The sequence below is a fragment of the Panulirus ornatus genome, chromosome 67, assembly GCF_036320965.1.
Source record: "Panulirus ornatus isolate Po-2019 chromosome 67, ASM3632096v1, whole genome shotgun sequence".
NCBI classification, from domain to species: Eukaryota; Metazoa; Arthropoda; class Malacostraca; order Decapoda; family Palinuridae; genus Panulirus; species Panulirus ornatus.
The window spans coordinates 20,320,468-20,331,962 of NC_092290.1; the positions used below are offsets into that span (position 1 = coordinate 20,320,468).

Sequence of the window (11,495 nt, forward strand, 5' to 3'; positions counted from 1 at the left end):
ATACAACACACTAATTATCATTATACAACACACATTATCATTATACAACACATCAATTATCATTATGCAACACATCAATTATCATCATACAACACTAATTATCATTATACAACACATCAATTATTATACAACACACTAATTATCATTATACAACACATCAATTACCATCATACAACACATCAATTATCATCATACAACACTAATTATCATTATACAACACATAAATTATCATTATACAACACACTAATAATCATTATACAACACATTAATTTCCATTATACAACACACTAATAATCATTATACAACACATTTTCATTATACAATACATCAATTATCATTATACAACACATCAATTATCATACAACACATCAATTATCATTATACAACACATCAATTATCATTATACAACACACTAATTATCATTATACAACACATCAATTATTATACAACAATTATCACTATACAACACAAATTATCATTATACAACACACTAATTATCATTATACAACACATCAATTATCATTATACAACACACTAATTATCATTATACAACACATAAATTATCATTATACAACACACTAATTATCATTATACAACACAATTTCCATTATACAACACACTATTATTATACAACACACTAATAATCATTATACAACACATTAATTTTCATTATACAACACATCAATTATCATTATACAACACATCAATTACCATCATACAACACACTAATTATCATTATACAACACATCAATTATCATTATACAACACGCTAATTATCATTATACAACACATCAATTATCATTATACAACACAAATTATCATTATACAACACACTAATAATCATTATACAACACAAATTATCATTATACAACACACTAATAATCATTATAAAACATTAATTTCCATTATACAACACACTATTATTACACAACACACTAATAATCATAATACAACACATTAATTTTCATTATACAACACACTATCATTATACAACACATTATCATTGTACAACACATCAATTTTCATTATAAACACAAATCATTATGCAATACATCAATTATCATTATACAACACACTAATTATCATTATACAAATTATACAACACGCTAATCATCATTATACAACACATTAATTTTCATTATACAACACACTATCATTATACAACACATTATCATTGTACAACACATTAATTTTCGTTATAAACAAATCATTATGCAATACATCAATTATCATTATACAACACACTAATTATCATTATACAACACACATTATCATTATACAACACATCAATTATCATTATACAACACACTAATTATCATTATACAACACATCAATTATCATTATACAACACATTAATTTTCATTATACAACACATTAATTTTCATTATACAACACAGTCATTATACAACACATTATCATTATACAACACATTAATTTTCATTATAAACACAAATCATTATGCAATACATCAATTATCATTATACAACACATTATTATCATACAGCACACTAATTATCATTATACAACATTAATCATCATTATACAACACACCAATCATCATACAACACATCAATTATCATTATACAACATATTATCATCATGCAACACATTTATCATTATACAACACATACATCCGCTTAAGAATCCACTACACAACAGTTATATGAGAGTAGGTCTGTGCCGGTAATGGCACTCCGAGCACACACACACCCAACCCCTGCTACTTATTACACACACATACAACCCCTGCTACTTATGACACACACCCGACCCCTGCTACTTATGACACACACCCGACCTCTGCTACTTATGACACACCCGACCTCTGCTACTTATGACACACACCCGACCCCTGCTACTTATGACACACACCCGACCCGTGCCAAACCCTTCCTGACCCACACTAGAGTTACTGGTGTGTACTGGAGGTGTTCAAGAAGGTAATGAAGATTACTGGCTTAAAAGCCGACGACTTTAATCAGACCTGGTGAGTGACAGGCCTAGACAGCGGAGCACCTAGCTTGATCCCCCACCTCCTATCCTACTTTATTATATTTTTTCATTATACTTTGTCGCTGTCTCCCGCGTTAGCGAGGTAGCGCAAGGAAACAGACGAAAGAATGGCCCAACCCACCCACATACACATGTATATACATACACGACCACATACATACCTATACATTTCAACGTATACATATATACACATATACATATATACACATGTACATAATTCATACTTGCTGCCTTTATTCATTCCAGTCGCCACCCCGTCATACATGAAATGACAACCCCCTCCCCCAGCGCGCGCGCGAGATAGCACTAGAAAAAAAAAAAAAAAAAACAAAGGCCACATTCGTTCGCATTCAGTCTCTAGCTATCATGTATAATGCACCGAAACCACAGCTCCCTTTCCACATCCAGGCCCCACAAAACTTTCCATGGTTTACCTCAGACGCTTCACATGCCCTGGTTCAATCCATTGACAGCACGTCGACCCCGGTATGCCACATTGTTCCAATTCACTCTATTCCTTGCACGCCTCTCACCCTCCTGCATGTTCAGACCCTGATCGCTCAAAATATTTTTCACTCCATCCTTCCACCTCCAATTTGGTCTCCCACTTCTCGTTCCCTCCACCTCTGACACATATATCCTCTTAGTCAATCTTTCCTCACTCATTCTCTCCAAGTGACCAAACCATTTCAACACACCCTCTTCTGCTCTCTCAACCACAATCTTTTTATTACCATACATCTCTCTTACTCTTTCATTACTTACTCGATCAAACCACCTCACACCACATATTGTCCTCAAACATCTCGTTTCCAACACATCCACCCTCTTCCACACAACCCTATCTATAGCCCACGCCTCGCAACCATATAAAATTGTTGGAACCACTATTCTTTCAAACATACCCATTTTTGCTTTCCAAGATAATGATCTTGCCTTCCAAACATTCTTCAACGTTCCCAGACCTTCGCCCCCTCCCCCACCCTGTGACTCACTTCCGCTTCCATGGTTCCATCCGCTGCCAAATCCACTTCCAGATATCTAAAACACTTCACTTCCAGTTTTTCTCCATTCAAACTTACCTCCCAATTGACCTGACCCTCAATCCTACTGTATCTAATAACCTTGCCCTTGTTCACATTTACTCTCAGCTTTCTTCTTCACGCACTTTACCAAACTCAGTCACCAGCCTCTGCAGTTTCTCACCGGAATCAGCTACCAGCGCTGTATCATCAGCGAACAACCGACTCACATCCAAAGCCCTCTCATCCACAACTGACTGCATACTTGCCTCTCTCTCCAAAATTCTTGCATTCACCTCCCTAACAACCCCATCCATAAACAATTTACACAACCTTGGAGACATCACGCACCCCTGCCGCAAACCGACACTCACTGAGAACCAATCACTTTCCTCTCTTCCTACTCGTACACATGCCTTATATCCTCGATTAAAATTTTTCACTGCTTCTAGCAACTTGCCTCCGACACCATATACTCTTAATACCTTCCACAGAGCATCTCTATCAACTCTATCATATGCCTTCTCCAGATCCATAAATGCTACATACAAATCGATTTGTTTTTCTAAGTATTTCTCACATACATTCTTCAAAGCAAACACCTGATTCACACATCCTCTACCACTTCTGAAACCACACTGCTCTTTCCCAATCTGATGCTCTGTACATACCTTCACCCTCTCAGTCAATACCCTCCCATATAATTTCCCAGGTATACCCAACAAACTTATACCTCTGTAATTTGAACACTCACTCTATCTCTTCTGCCTTTGTACAATGGCACTATGCATGCATTTCGCCAATCCTTAGGTACTTCACCATAAGCCATACATACACTGAATATCCTCACCCACCAGTCAACAATACTGTTTCAATAAATTCCACTGCAACAAGATCCAAACCCCCCCGCCTTGCCAGCTTTCATCTTCCGCAAAGCTTTCACTACCTCTTCTCTGTTTACCACATCATTCTCCCTGACTCTCGCTTCGCACACCACCTCGACCAAAACACCCTATATCTGCCATTCTATCATCTAAAAACATTCAACAAACCTTCAAAACACTCACTCCGTCTCCTTCTCACATCACCCCTACTTGTTATTACCTCCACATTAGCCCCCTTCACTGAAGTTCCCATTTGTTCTCTCGTCTTACGCATTTCATTTATACCTCCTTCCAAAACATCTTCTTATTCTCCCTAAAATTTAATGATACTCTCTTACCCCAACTCTCATTTGCCCACTTTTTCACCTCTTGCACCTTTCTTTTGACCTCCTGCCTCTTTCTTTTATACATCTCCCAGTCAATTGCTCTATTTCTCTGCAAAAATCGTCCAAATGCCTCTCTTCTCTTTCACTAATAATCTTACTTCTTCATCCCACCACTCACTACCCTTTCTAATCTGCCCACCTGCCACGCTTCTCTTGCCACAAGCATCTTTTGCGCAAGCCATCAGTGCTTCCCTAAATACATCCCATTCCTCCCCCACTCCCCTTACGTCTTTTGCTCTCACCTTTTTCCATTCTGCACTGTCTCTCTTGGTACTTCCTCACACAAGTCTCCTTCCCAAGCTCACTTACTCTCACCACTCTCTTTACCCCAACATTCTCTCTTCTCTGAAAAACTCTACAAATCTTCACCTTCGCCTCCACAAGATAATGATCAGACATCCCTCCAGTTGCACCTCTCAGCATATTAATATCCAAAAGTCTCTCTTTCGCGCGCCTATCAATTGACACGTAATCCAATAATGCTCTCTGGCCATCTCTCCTACTTATATACGTATACTTATGTATATCTCTTTTTAAACCAGGTATTCCCAATCACCAGTCCGCTTTCAGCACACCAATCTACAAGCTCCCCACCTTTCCATTTACAACACTGAACACCTCATGTACACCAATTACTCCCTCAACTCCCGCATTACTCACCTTTGCATTCAAATCACCGATCACTATAACCTGGTCTCGTGCATCAAAACTACTAACACACTCAGCTGCTCCCAAAACACTTGCCTCTCATGACCTTTCTTCTCATGTCTAGGTGCATAGGCACTAATAATCACCCATCTCTCTCCATCCACTTTCAGTTTTACCCATATCAATCTAGAGTTTACTTTCTTACACAATCACATACTCACACCACTCCTGTTTCAGGAGTAGTGCTACTCCTTCCCTTGCTCTTGTCCTCTCACTAACCCCTGACTTTACTCTCAAGACATTCCCAAACCACTCTTCCCCTTTACCCTTGAGCTTCGTTTCACTCAGAGCCAAAACGTCCAGGTTCCTTTCCTCAAACGTACTACCTATCCGCTCCTCTCCCCTTTAGTCGCCTTCTAGGACATGAGGATTGCGTAGGAAGTATTCTTTCTCCCCTATCCCCAGGGATATATATTCATACTTGCTTGCATTCATCCATCCCCTGCGCCACCTTGCCCCAAAGGGAACAGCATCGCCATTCCCTGCGTCAGCGAGGAAGCGCCAGGAAACAAGAAAAAAAAAGGCCACATTCGTTCGCACGCAGTCTCTAGCTGTCATGTGTAATGCACCGAAATTATAGCTCCCTTTCCACATCCAGGCCCCACGAAACTTTCCATGGTTTACCCCAGACGCTTCTCATGCTCTTGTTCCGTCTACTGACAAGACGTTGATCCCAACTCCAGTATACCAAAGCATTCCATTTACTCTATTCCGTACACGCCTTTCATCCTCCTGCATGTCCAGGCCCCGACCCCTCCAACATATTCATCCTCCTCCGTACAACTCTAACGATAGGCTATGCCCTGCAACCACATAACATTGTTGGAACTACTATTCCTTCAAACATACCCATTTTTGCTCTCTAAGATAACCTTCTCTCTTTCTATACATTCTTCATCGCTCCCATAACCTTCGCCCCCTCCTCAACCCTATGACTCAATTCCGCTTCCATGGTTCCATTCGTCGCCAAGTCCACTCCCAGATTTTTAAACACTTCACTTCCTCCATTTTCTTTCTCTTCAAGCTTACATCCCAACGAACTTGTCCCTCAACCATGCGGAGCCAATAACCTTGCTCTTATTCACATTTACTCTCGACTTTCTCCATTCCATTCACACTTTTGCAAACTCAGACGCCAACTTCTGCAGTTTCTTACTCGAATCAGCCACCAGAGCTGTGGCATCATCGAACAACTGACTCACTTCCCAAGCCCTCTCATCCCGAACAGACTGAATACTTGCCCCTCCCTCCAAAACTTTTGCACTTACCTCCCTAACCACCCCATCCATAAACAAATCTAACAACCATGGAGACATCACACACCCCTACCGCAAACCAACCTTCACAGGGAACCAATCACTTTCCTCTCTTCCTACTCGTGCACATGCCTTACAGCCTTGGTAAAAACTGTTCACTGCTTCAAGCAACTTACCTCCCACACCATATACTCTTAAAACTTTCCACAAAGCCTCTCTATCCACCCATCATATGCCTTCTCCAGATCCATAAATGCTACATAGAGATCCATATATAATCAACCTCCCTGGTGTAGCGGTTAGCATTTCCCGACCATGATGCATTCACGGTGCCGCTCAGAGACGAACACATAGGTTCTAATCCTGGTTGTGGCAGTAGGCCCACAGTCAACTGAGCTGTTGATGTTAGTTCCCCGCGTCAGCGAGGTAGTGCCAGGATACGTACACGTATAAATACATACATATACGTATACATAACATAGATACACAGCCATATACATATATATATATATACACATGCACATACTCGCTTACCTTCATCCAATCCCGGCGCCACCTCGCCCCACAGGAAACAGCAACGCCATCACCTGTATCAGCGAGGTGGCGCCAGGAAAAGTAAAAAAAAAAAAAAAAAAAAAAAAAAAAGGCCACATTTGTTCACACTCAGTCTCTAGCTGTTACGTGTAATGCACCGAAACCATATGTAGATATTATGATCACACTAGTCCGTGATGAAAGTTATGAAGGTGAAATCGCACTTCAGTAGGAGTTAAGTTTTTTATTTAACATGTAATTCTTCCGTACATGTGGCTCGGCATGTTTCGTGGAGACAATCCACCTCATCATCAGTACTTAAAGTTATCTAATTCCATCACAATCGAGTACCGCAATCTAGCGCCTACAGAACAACTCATTAACCAGTTCGTGATTTTGAATACAGTTTCCTATAGATGTAAACTTCAGGATCTTTTAAATGATACTGAAACATAGGAAAGATTAACATCCAATACCCTTACCAAGAAAGACCTTCAACTCTAGACTCAACCAACTGTTATGAATAAGCACCAAGCCATTCTCAAGTCAGGAGGGCTGGCTGATCCGTCTCTTCCACAATGTAAGACAGTCGACCACCAGCAGCAGCAGCAGCAGCAGCACAAGACGGTCGAGGGTAAAGAAGAAGACTGGACTCCACCAGACAACACTTGCTCAAGCTCAGGTAACAGCTTCAAAGGCCGGGTGACAACCGCTCCAATGGAGTCCACACCAGCACCACCCTCACCTCCCACGCACGCCCCCCCCCCCTCCGGTCAGTGGTCCGACAGCGACCAATCAGCAGCCGTGATTTAGTGGCGTGACCGATGACGTCAGTCGCACGTCACCGTGAGCCAACGAATCACCGCGTCACCTGGTATCGCTCGTACCCACCTCGGTTCCAGCCGTACAACACTCCTCCTTGATCTTAACGCAGATCACCAGACTGAAAACGGTCCAAATGGACGGCGTGTTCTTGTACCCCGGCGCGGCAGTGGTCGTCCTGGACTCTTCTCATTCTCGCTCGAACCTTCGGCTCCGTCTGTGGCCGAGTCGTGTCGAGTGGCAGGTACACGACTCATCAGACCGTCGTCTTCTGCGTTGTTGCCAGTCGCCTCATCCCCGGCCGACTCCTCCTCGACGACCGATGGTTGCGAACGTGTCCAGCCGCAGACACGACTCTCGTCCACACCGATCCAATGGAGCTCTGAACGTTGCCTCTTCTGCTGGCATGGCGGATCCACACTCTGTCGCCGACCCTCAATGCTACACGTTCCCTGTCACCGATCATGCTCGCTTCCACCGTCCACACCGAGCAGCCTGACCTGACCTACCTCGTACCTGGAGAGTCGATGTGCAGGAGTGGAGGGAGGACACCTCGCGGCATCACATGGTGGCGACAGACGACCTCTGCAGTAGAGTGGGGGTTTCCGCGCCGCTATTGTCATCACCGACCAGCCGACGACATCCTTCCGATACCCCGTTGCCGGAAGGGACTATGGTGGCCAGTGGACTCCTTCTCCAGACATGGAGTCCAGTGGACTCCAGGAGACGTTCGCACAGCAGCGATATATGACGTTTATTCCCCGACAACAGCTGGCCAGTGACACCAGTCGCGTCTTGACGCGCGAGTCTCCTCCACTTGGTATACCGTGATGGGCCAGAGTCGGTCAAGTGTCAGGTAGTGGTGGTTCTCGACGTGGCTGATCTCCATGCTGACTCTTCTTCCAACAGTCTGGAACGCCTCATGTCCCTCTCTCCCACCTTACGGACGCTAGGTCAATAGACTGGCACGCTTCGCACCCTGGCACGAGGAGGCGCACTTGCCGTCGCGTGATGGACTGGATGAGCCTCCAAACATACATACAGGATGCGCCCGCTGCTCTCGTGAATACTGGCGCGAGATCTCGCGCCAATATTCACGAGAGCAGCGTCGTTGCACACGTCATCGTGAGCCACAACACGTTAGAGATATGGTCTCCCCCAACTCTCACAAAGATGGATGTTCCTCCCCTCAGACCAGTTATACATCATCTGTTAATTATCTTAGTTATGAATTATCTTAGTTATGAATGATCTATCGCAAAACATCGTAGTAACGTTCAAGGAAACATTACGTTATCAATCGCTTAGGTTTTGTAAACAAAGTTAGAAACATTAATTTACCTGATCATCAACTCATCAGTTTTGATGTTAATTTCCTTTTCACTTATTAATGCAACCACCCACAACACAAGGAGGAAATCGCCTGATCTCAGTCTCACTTGCCCCTGACCATGAAAAAACATTCACTGACTTAGTTGAGCTTTTGTGATTCCAATAATGTTTTCCAAGATGATGAAGGAAATTTTGATAGACAGAAATTTGGTCTTGCCGTGTGAAACCCTCTTAGTCCGATTCTTAGTAATTTATTTATGAAATAGATTAAAACAAAAGAGTTTATGAGCAGAGATGGCAATAATAAGAATGGGATCATATCACAGGTCTATTGTATAATTAAACACAATCATTGCCACCTTGTCTTCAACCCTTATGATTATCATAAATAATTCTTGAGTCTTGTTTACGTTCAGTACAGATGAGCAGTTTAGCTTCGAGGGAATAACTCGTAGAAAGGTCATGAACATGGAAGGATTAAAAAAAGCTGTTGGTGAGCCCATTCATCTCCTCCAGCGAAGGAATTACCCTTTCAGGTCAGGTGACAGCTGATGGTGTAACCTAAAGGTTGAAGGTTTACATGTAGCCGTAGGCAAATATTACGAGTCCAGAGGCAATGATTACCAAAGAGTGTACATACGCTCTCGCCCTCCACCATCATTCTCAGTCACCAGCTCACATAAGGAGTCCGTGTGGGGCCAAATCTACATTGGAATAATCTCAAACAGGTGCTCAGAGAAGAATGGTTTCATCTTCATACATGTTCGTGGGAGTTCATTGTTCTTAACTTTCTTTCTCCAGTAGCTCTTTGCTCTTCTTGAAGTGCTGTGACCAAACTCGAAAAATTTATTCTATTTCCGTCCCCGGAGGGTGTGAGCAACTTGCTGAATTCTTCCTTAAGGTGTGAGCAACTTGCTGAATTCTTCCTTATCCACAGCCTCCTCTACATTTACTCGGGTCGAACTTCACCAACCACGTATCAGGAAAACCTTGAAGTCTGCTTGTATGATAATGCAATCCTTCTCACTCTTCACATCTCTCATAACATTCGCTATCACGAACAAACATGCCCAAGTAGGAGAAGAATCCTTCTGGCAAGTTATCCACAGAGATTAAGAACAGCGATAGTCCCAAAGAAGAACCTTGCAGTAAGCCTCTGGTTATCCCGTCCCACTTCGTAGTGTCTCTGACATACGTCATTTGTTCCTTTCCACCAAGATAATCGCCTGTCCACTGAAGGAGATCTCTACCTTACTTCTTCCTGGAGATCCAGCTTATTTAAGAGCCTCGTCTGTGGTACAGTGTCAGAGGCTTTCTGGCAGTTCAGATCAGACAATCCACCTACCCTTCCCTTTTGTCTATGACGGAGCTCACTCTCGCTTAGACATCTAAGAACTTCGATCGTGGTGGGAGGGAACAGAGGACGCATGTTACAGCAGCGTATACAAGCGTCGAGATGACCACCAGAGTATCACAGGGATCAGTTCTTGGACAACTTCCCTTTTGGATCTGTGTAATTGCCTTACCAGGAGAGATGGACTCCCGCTTCTCCTCGTTCCCTCCACCTCTGACACATATATCCTAGTCTGAGCCAAATAGCCATTTAATCGACCAACCTCCAAGGGGTTGGATGAACAGCTGGGTTGACTGTGGATCGACTGCCGCAACCAGAATTCAAACCTATTCGCTCGACCCTGGGCGGCCCGTGAATGCATCACGCTCAGGTACGCTATCCGCTGCACCGCAAAAAGTCCAACTTACAACTACATAAATGATTCATTTTACCGTTATTATAGAAAACAGTCTTTTCAGCCTTTGGTCTGGTGTAGAAAATGAATACAATTAAGCATACCATTCTAAAAGTCATCCGTAAAATAACAAATAAAGCTTTCCATGTTTACATTGGGTGAGTGAGGGTCGAGACGACCAAGTTAAGGAGACAACAGTATATACAAAGTAGTCATTAGACTGGCATTACGTTCAACCTCCATCACCAGACACTCTCATAGCACAAACACCTCTGGTGTGTAAACATGGCCAATATGTGGCCACTTAGCAGGACGTGGTAAACATCAGTCCACCTTATAACGTAAACCACAGTGCTGGGCAACCTCTCACACAGCAATACTGAATTGCACCAACTACAAATATAACATAACTGATCAGAAACTGTATCCAGAATACAACGTCACTAATAAACAGTATCTAGAATATAACATCAATAAACTGTATCCAGAATATAACATGACTAATAAACAGTATCCACAATATAACATCACCAATAAACTGTATCCACAATATAACATCAATATAAACAGTATCCAGAATATAACATCAATAAACAGTATCCAGAATATAACATGACCAATAAACAGTATCCACAATATAACATCAATAAACTGTATCCAGAATATAACATCACCACTCAAAGGGAAGCAGTTTAAAATATATCCTTCTACATTCACCTTACCTATGAGAGTTTGAGTCTTCGCCTGACTTTCATATATATATATATATATATATATATATATATATATA

At 42.3% G+C, this 11,495-nt stretch overlaps 1 protein-coding gene across 1 annotated transcript in view; it reads right to left on the reverse strand.

The window, feature by feature from the left end:
* Positions 1 to 11,495, reverse strand: part of LOC139747137 (opsin, ultraviolet-sensitive-like) — a 102,834-nt gene extending 91,339 nt beyond the window's left edge. The window contains exon 1 of the mRNA XM_071659054.1: positions 7,335 to 11,495. The gene's annotated coding sequence lies outside the window, so the exon portion shown is untranslated. The remainder of the gene's footprint in view (positions 1 to 7,334) is intronic.